The 8,820-nt window shown below is 39.5% G+C and overlaps 1 pseudogene; it reads right to left on the reverse strand.

The window, feature by feature from the left end:
• Positions 1-8,192: 8,192 nt before the first annotated feature.
• On the reverse strand, positions 8,193-8,618 carry LOC118834964 (annotated as a pseudogene).
• Positions 8,619-8,820: the final 202 nt, after the last annotated feature.

Below are 8,820 nucleotides of genomic sequence, written 5' to 3' on the forward strand. Positions count from 1 at the left end.
ATAGACTTAGCTCTTCTCATCAATGCAAGGATCTAAGACAATTCCAAAAGACTCATGGTGGAAAATGCCGTCCACATCCAGAGAAGGAACTATGGAGTCTGAATGCGCATCGAAGCATACTATTTGCTCTCTTTTTGTTGTTCTGTTTTTTCTTTCTTATTGGTTCTAATTCTTCCTTACAACATGACTAATGTGAAAATTTAAAAAATAAAAGAGTATATGACTTAACCCGATGTCACGCTTGGTAGGTATTGAGGCTGGACTTTACCCAAGGCATTCTTGGCTCAGAAGCCAGTTCTCTAACCAGTTCCCCAGGTTGCCTTTCTGGAGAATTAACAATAATACTTTACATATGAAACTTTTACATTGAATTTTTAAATAAATTAATTTTAATTTTTAAAAAAGAATGAATGTTATAATGAGAGGTGGGCTTATTTTAAGGAGTGGCTGGGGGAAGTAATTGCCAACACTTGGTCTTAGACAAAGAGACTTATCTCTTATCCAGACTATTTAGACCTGGCTGACTAAAACACAATAGGCCAGATTTCAGTGGACTAGAACCTCTCTGTAATGTTTGTCTAGTTGGGCAGGGCACCGACTCCACCCAAATAAGATGGTCCTGGTGGGGCAAATTTTTGGGCAAGGTCAGAGATCTCCCTAATAATTTGTTGTTTAATAATCATTTCTCTCAATAGCATGTACAGATATCAAGCAGGTAATGATGAGAAGCTGTAAGATCACATTTTGTATAGTAAATATATATTGTGTTTGTCCTTCATTCTCAAAGAGGACCATGACATCAGGGAAATGATGACATGACTTGCAGTTGACTTTGATTTGAGTGAGGGAGGGCTGTGCAAGGTCACCAGCCTCACTTTCTCCTCCAGAGCCATCTGGGTCCAGTGGCCTGATATTCACCAGGACTACTGGAGATGGCCCAGGATGCAATGGGAGACCCTGGCCCTTCCAGGCTAAGGACTTTTCAGGTTCTTACTTTGAGTGAGGTAAGGCCCATTCAGTGAATAGGTTTAAGAAGTTAATCAAAGGATAGCCCCTTTAACCAAAAACTAAAAAAAAAATCCAACTGGGAGGGGGCGACCCTCAGGGTTCCTGCCCAAAAGAGAAATAGTTACTATTTAGTTTTTATACTCACTCTATGCTAGGAGGGCAGGGACCTACTGTCCAATCTATGAGCTCCAGAGTGAGTTGGGTTTAAGGCTTGGTTTTTGAGAAAGAAATCTAGCCAGTAAACCCAAAGTCAAGGAGACAGCCTTTGGCCATGGAAAGGTACCTTCCTTTGGGCAAAGCACCCTTAGGGAAGGGGAGGGGAAGGGAGAGATCTGGAAGGGCCAGGGTCTCCTAGTGCATCCTGGGCCATCTCCAGTCCTCCTGATGAATATCTGGCCTCTGGACCCAGATGGCTCTGGAGGAGAAAGTGAGGCTGGTGACCTTTCACAGCCCTCCCTCACTCAAATCAAAGTCGACTGCAAGGCATGTCATCATTTCCCTGATGTCATCATCCTCTTCAAGAATGAAGGACTAACACAACCTGTGAGTAGCCTCTCCTCTTCTCTCCTCACCTGAGGGTGCTTTGCCCAAAGGAAGGTACATTTTGATGGCAGAAGGCTGACTCCTTAACTTTGGGTTTACTGGCTAGATTTCTTTCTCAAATATGTATAGTAAAACCTACCTGAATCCCCCAGGTTTAGGTTTCAAAATAAAATGACTGAGATAGGGTAAGTTAGTCTTATCATTTCTATAATCTCAACCTGCAACCATCCTGTTCTCTCCATTAACTCTAGGCCCTAATCATCTCTCCCTTGGACTATTGCAGTGACCTTCTAACCAGTCTCCCTGTCTCAAGTCTCCCTCCCCTCTTCAATCCATCCTCCATACAGCTAACAAAATGATTTCCCTAAAGCATAGGTCTGACAATGTCACTCCCCTACTCAACAAACTGTAGTGGCTCCCTATTATATCAACCACAAACTATAAACCCCTCTGTTGGACTCTTAAAGTCCTATACAACCCAAACCAGCCACATTATATATCACTCCCCTTCTTGTAATCTTAAAACTGGGCCAGACTGGCCTCTCTCTGCTCCTCACATAAATACTACATCTCCTGACTCCATGCTTTTGTAGTGGACTTCTCAGTGTGAGGTAAATAAATGAAATGTGAAGACTTCACAGGGGAGGATGTGTATAATATTCATATATATATATATATATACTAAGAAATGTTTTAAAAAATCAAGAAATAGGAAAATGAAAAAAAATTCTGAGGCCATGAAAGTCTGATGGCTCAGCCTCTGGGAAAGTTTACCCTGAAACTTTTTGTTCTTTCTTCTGGTTCTGGTTTAAAGATTTGCTCAGTAAGAACAGGATCATAATGACCTGTTTTTCTCTACTGTAAAGAATGGAGAAGTTCTCCCCCTCCCCTTATCCTATTCTCCTTCTTTAGATTTATAGATGTCACCTCAGTTGTAATCATTAACTAGGGGAATGGGAATTGGAGTTTCTGTGCCTCAATTTCCCAGTTCTTTGTCTAGCTTTCATGCTCAGATTGTAAGCCCACCTCCCAACCAATGGTGAGAAGGGTCAGAGGTAGGCGGGAATTCTCTTGTGTAAGGTATAATTATGGGTGCCTTGCCCCTTGTAAAGCGCCTCCTTTGCTGGATTTGTTCCAGTGGGAGATGCCCAATTCTTGAGAATTGAATAAAATTTATTTCTGTTCCCATTCTGAAATGGCTCCTTATTAACTGTTAATTGGTGAGGGTCTTTTATCCCACACATCAGTGTTTGAAACGTACTCCCTCTTCACCTTTGCTACTTAGAATATCTTGCTTTTTCAAGACTCAGATCAAATATCACCTTTTTTCTTTTTTAAAATTTATTTTTAGTTTTCAACATTCACTTCCATTAAGATTTTGAGTTCCAAATTTTCTCCCTCTCCCTCCCCTCCCCCCACCCCAAGACAGCATGCAATTAATATAGGCTCTACATGTACATTCATATTAAACATATTGTTGTAAAGAAGAATTAGAACCAATGGGAGGAACCATGAAATGGAAGAAACAAAAAAAGAGAGCAAATTCATTCAGACTCCTTGATTGTTTTTCTGGATGTGGATAGCACTTTCCATCATGTGTTCAAGTGCCACCTTTTACATGAAGCCTTTCCTGACCTCCCTCAACTGCAAGTGCCTGCCTTCTCAATTTTACTTGCATTTAGCTACCTTATACTTGAATTTATTCTTTAGGTACATATATATATATATATATATATATATATATATATATATATATATATATGTTGTCTACCCTGGCTCATACTTGGCACTTAAGAAATACCTGTTGATTGATTCATTCATTAGTTCATTTCAATTAAGTTGAAATAGGATTAAGAGCAGTTTAACATAACTAGATGAAATGTCTATTCCTCAGTTCTGAAAAATCAAATGTGTGGGTGAAACAAAAGGCAGTAGAGAGGTGGATGATGGGCACAAGGCACATCTAGCATATTTCCCAGGATGACCAGCACCCAAGGATCAGTGTAAGGTATCTCCCTGAAGAAACGTCTGAGCAAAAAAGGAGATAGGCCCGTCACAGGGAGAGATTGTGGGGCAATAGATGGAGAGCCAGAGGGTTCCACCAGTACCCAGGAAGAGTAAATCACCTAGAGGAAGGCTTCCAGCATGACAGATGGATTGTCCATGGAAGAACATGGATGGACGTGGTTCACAAAGGATGAGAAGGCAAATTGTGCCACCTCTCTGAATCTCTGTTTCTTCTTCTTTTGTAAAGTGAGGGGGCTAGACTAGAGGTACTTTTCAGCCCTGAATCTATGTGCTTTTGAATCTATCAGCACAGGGGTTTTTTGGTCTGTACCAGTGCAGAGAATACTCACATCTATTAGATCTCATAGCCATTCACTATTGAAGTATGAAAAACTGAAGAAAGCCTTTTGTGCTTTTGCTCCTGAAAAAAAAAGTAAGAGAAAGGAAAACATAATTATCACATTCAAGCACAGAGTAGAAGAATGAAATTGTGGCATATTGGTAGAAAATACATACAAAAAGTAGGCAAGATGACTCATAGCTGTAATAACTTAAATAGAATAGCTTTTATATCTGTTGTGGCAGATCTGCCAACACCCAATTTAATAAGAAAATGAATCATTCAAGACTAGATGAAGTATGCCTACATATGTAAGGCTAAAAAAAAGTCATGATAATTTAACAATAAAACCATCACCTTCATGACCTTAGGCAGATGACCCAATTTCTCTGGACCTCAATTCCTAATCTAAAAAATGAGAGGAGCAGCACTAGATGACTCCCAGGGTCCCTTCTTGCTCTGAAACTCTTACTCTATGAGATTGCAGAGGGAAAAAAAGGCAAGAAAGCCAATTATGGCGAAGCATGTGGCACTGGTTACTTTTTCAGATCCTTACTGGAGTCTCTATTGCCAGTTTACTTACTTTGGACTACTAGCTATTCGTTGATTTTATCCCGTCTCACCCATCTCCCTAAATTCATGAAGATTACTAATGATGCCTGGAAGCCCCTCCTTGAGCATGTTCACCTTTCTGAAATCATTTTTTTCAAAGGTCAACTCATGTGCCACTTTCATGAAGCCTTCCTAGCTTCCTTCATCTGAAAGTAACATCTCCCCTCCTCATATTTTTTGTTAGCTTTCTGTCTAGACCCCTTCTTTGCCCTTGTCACTTTCTAAGTAGTGGATGGGTAGTGACTCACCCAGGGCCAATAATTAAGGTCACAATTGATAGAGTAGAATGAGAATCCTCTTCTGGAAGAAGCTAAGCAAGACACAAATTGGGAGGAAAGCAGGAATAATACTAAGAGAGCCTAGTCTGGTCAGTTACTGAAGTGTCTACAAGTACTGAAATCCACAATGCTCAGATGAGTTATTAAAGCACTTGGTAGAGTCAGAAAATTCAAAACTAAAGGAATGGGCTAGCAATTAGGAAGACAAAAAAAAATTTGGTTTTTTTGGTTAAGTGCCATGGAATTAACATTTTAATTGAACTGACTGCTAAAACTCTATTTCAACTGGTCTTTTATTTTGGAAGGTTTGAATACCCCACCTCCGATTAACACTTTACAGCCTCAAGTAATACTTGGTGGGCCAACAAGCTGTTTCTGACTCAGCCACTCCCCATGAATCTTTCCTTGCTTCCTAAGCTTGGGCCTGAACTCTCTACTCTGTATAATGGGGGTGTAGTTCAGACCACCTAAGATGGTGTTATCTACATGGAAGACCCCAGGGAGCTACTTCTGGGAGAGTAGAGGACATGAGCATGAGTGGACATTCTTGTTGACTTAACATGTGGTTGGGAAGAATCTTTTTCCTTTGGCTGTGTAGCCGGAAGCATTCAGGGCCTGAATGAGCACAACCATAGCTTTTGCTGCATTTGTGTCTGAGGGAGTAAGGTGAGTCCATTCACAGCCAGTGAGAACATGAAATAAGGGAGTGAAATCCTTAGGGAGCCCTCCTTCCTTCACTGAATCCATGTGGTCCTAGGTCTTTGGCCTTTTGGTTCATTCTTTTCTGTTCTTGATGCAGGGTATGGTGTGTCTGATCTGGCCAAGAAGTGTAAGACACAGCAATCTGGGCATTCCCAAATCTAGACCAGGTGTTGTAGGTAACCCAGACCTGAGAAGCAAGGAACCCAGCACTCCCGCCCCCAGCAGAAGCCAGCAGAGTTGTGAGCTTTGGACTTCACTTTGGTGTGACCAGTCCTGTATAGGAATTGAGCTAAGGTATAAGCCTAATTACTATCTTCTACCAAGAGGCCTAAGTGGTTTAAAGAGAGTTATGACCTGGAGGTGCTGGAGGGAATATCTGTGACTTTGTTCTTACTATGTCTATGAAATAAATATTCCTTTGTAAAAATCATCTGATATTAAGTGGTTAAATGGAATTGGGTTACTAGTCACTAGATACCTAAAAATGGACAAGTTTGGGGAGAAGGAGGTGAGAACAAGACTACTAGTTGGGGAGGTTGAGTCAATCAATGGCAAGAAAAAAAGAGAAAATCCCATACTCCTCAGTGCCTCAGAAGGTGGGGAGTCAGATTAGGGGTAGTGGTGCAATGTAACAAGCCTAACCATGAGAGAGCAAAGTGTCAAAGTCAACCCCATTACACTTGTAACATATTTATTTATGCATGTGTTTTCTTTCTTATTAAATAGCAAATTCTTGGTCAGCTTTCTTCTCCTCTGTGAAAAAATTCTATGATGCTGTTTCAACAATTCGGCTAGCAGCTACTGTGGCTGTGTAAAACCAACAACAACCAGCTCACAGAATACTTCAAGCCCAGGTTCTTTTGATCTGCTTTACTAAGGAAAGCAACGTTAAGGGGTTAACAATCTTACTTTAATCCAGCATATGAATATCATTCACTTAGTTCAGGGGAAAAAGCCAGCACCCTGAACTTCAGAGCAAATACAAACAAATTACAAACACACATTTATAGACAGACCAAATACAATTCATAGTTACCAAGGAACCATCGACATCTGAGTTCAGCCAGGAGCTCGACAAGGCTGGCTCAGAGTCACGCACCACTCCTGCTGTGGCTCAGAGCTCCAAAAAAAAGCAAGCCAACCTCTGGTTTTATATATCTTGCTCAGGATCAAAGGGGAGTCACAAGTGCAACTCACCCACGGGACCGAAAATCATCATGAAAATGGGACTTAAATCCATGTGGTCTAAAAGCCTCTGATGTCACAAACATGTCACTCAAACCCATGTAAACTGGGCTTTCCCTTGAGGCGAGGAGGTCATCAAGGACTCCTAATTTAATCAAGGAAACAAAGGCCAAACTCTTCAAGGGCACTTGGTTGAATAAGTGCTAAGAGCTCATCTTGATTCCCAATACAGATGCTTTCACCCTGAGTTCTTGTCATTGTACTTTGGCAATCTATTCCTCATTGATAGTCCGAATCAGGTCCAGAATAAAAGTTGCTCTGGTTATTTCCCCCACATTTTGAAGAATGAAGTCCTCCAAAGGAATCAGTCAACTAGCATTTATTAAGCACTTACTCTGTGTCAGACATTATGCAATGCACAAGGAATCAAACACAAACAAAAAGAAAAAAAAAACAGTCCCTGCCCTCAAGGAGCTTACATTCTTTTTTTTTTTTAACTTAAAAGTTCCCTTTTATTATATTGAATTTAATAATACTTTTCTAGACATTTGTAGTTTTTCCAGGAACTTTTGGGTTATGAACATGCCATTTGTTTACAAACATAACACATCATTTATAGAATAAGACTCCATACGTTCTACAATGCAAAAAAATCCAGGCAATTTTCCTAGTTATAGTCTATATGTTTACTATCAAACTGCCAAAACTTAATTTAATTCAGGCTATTCTTGAAAGCTAAAATATACAAATAACTCAAATACCTTTACAAAAGTATACAACTAATTTATCAAGAGGAAATGCAGCTATCATTCTTGTTACTTTTGTTGAGAAAAGAAAACATCCTCAAGATTCCAAATACACAATAAGGATGAAAGACTATGCAAAGGTGTGCTGTTTACATGTTTAACTTTTGGTCTCAGAAACCACATCATTTCATTTATAGGTAGAGTCTTATATTCATACTCTAAGTGTTCTGGGTTTTTGGTACTATTGCCACACTTGATAATTGATGCTCTCAGATGAATACTTAATATAAAACTTGACAAACAAAAAAAAATCTTTTCTTCAGCACTATGAATTTTGCCCATATTTATAAATAAAAAAAATCCATGTGTATGCTGTAAATTTTATTTCCTATTGTGAGCCAACTTTTATATTTCAGTTTAAGATCTGTTAACTAAATCAACAATGTGACATTTGCAGAATTTACAGTTTAATTAAGAAGATGATATTAGACTTGTCAAAGTAGAATCTTCTAAACAATTTTTAAAGCCAAGATAATCATCAGGGCACTTCATCTAGCCTTCTTCATAAGTACAATATTTTTCTGAAGTATAAGTTATTTTGGTTGGATCATCTGCAACAATGACAGCAAAAAAGTGCCCAATTATCCTTCTAACTAGAAAGGAGATTAATTTACAGAAGCTTAGAAAGCCAAGTCTAGACACTGTAGTCTTGATTGGCTCTTAGTTCCTTACAATGCATACTATGACATCACATATTTAAGTTTTCTGTATTTAGTTTAGAAGGTGTTTCTTCCCAAGAAATTGAACTTTTCTGTTAAATGCACTTGATTGAATGGGTGAATTTGGTTCATAAAAGGGATTCATTGCAAACTTTATATATAAATCATAGACATCACTAAAGAAGTTCTCTATTCCATCTTCTTGCCTTACATCACGAAGCATAATAAATCTTATTATGGCCTTCAGTAACAAAAGCAGAAACAAAACACTCATTGAATTTGTCCATGGTTTCCAAGTACATATTGTTAGACAGCCAAATATTTTCATCTGCTAGGTCAAGGGCAGCATGAGTTGGTTCAGATGACAATGATCATCCTTAGATTCAACCTGTCCAACTGGTAAAAGTTCCATTTCAAAAACTGGATTATCATGATGGCCTACAATTACAAAGTAGAAGCTTCCAGAAGTACAGGTAGTTCAACGTACAGGTCCTATGACCCCACCAGTCACCCTCCTTACTCAGACAGGGAGGCTCCAACTAGAACCTCTACAACCAAGGTGCTTACTTTCTAATAAAGGAAGACAGCACATTAAAGGAAGCTGAAGGGGGTGCGGGGAGGGAGAGGAGGAAGGACAAAGGTACCTGGTGCACAGACATGGTAGAGAAAGTTCAGAATGC

Source organism: Trichosurus vulpecula, chromosome 1 (genome assembly GCF_011100635.1).
Source record: "Trichosurus vulpecula isolate mTriVul1 chromosome 1, mTriVul1.pri, whole genome shotgun sequence".
NCBI classification, from domain to species: Eukaryota; Metazoa; Chordata; class Mammalia; order Diprotodontia; family Phalangeridae; genus Trichosurus; species Trichosurus vulpecula.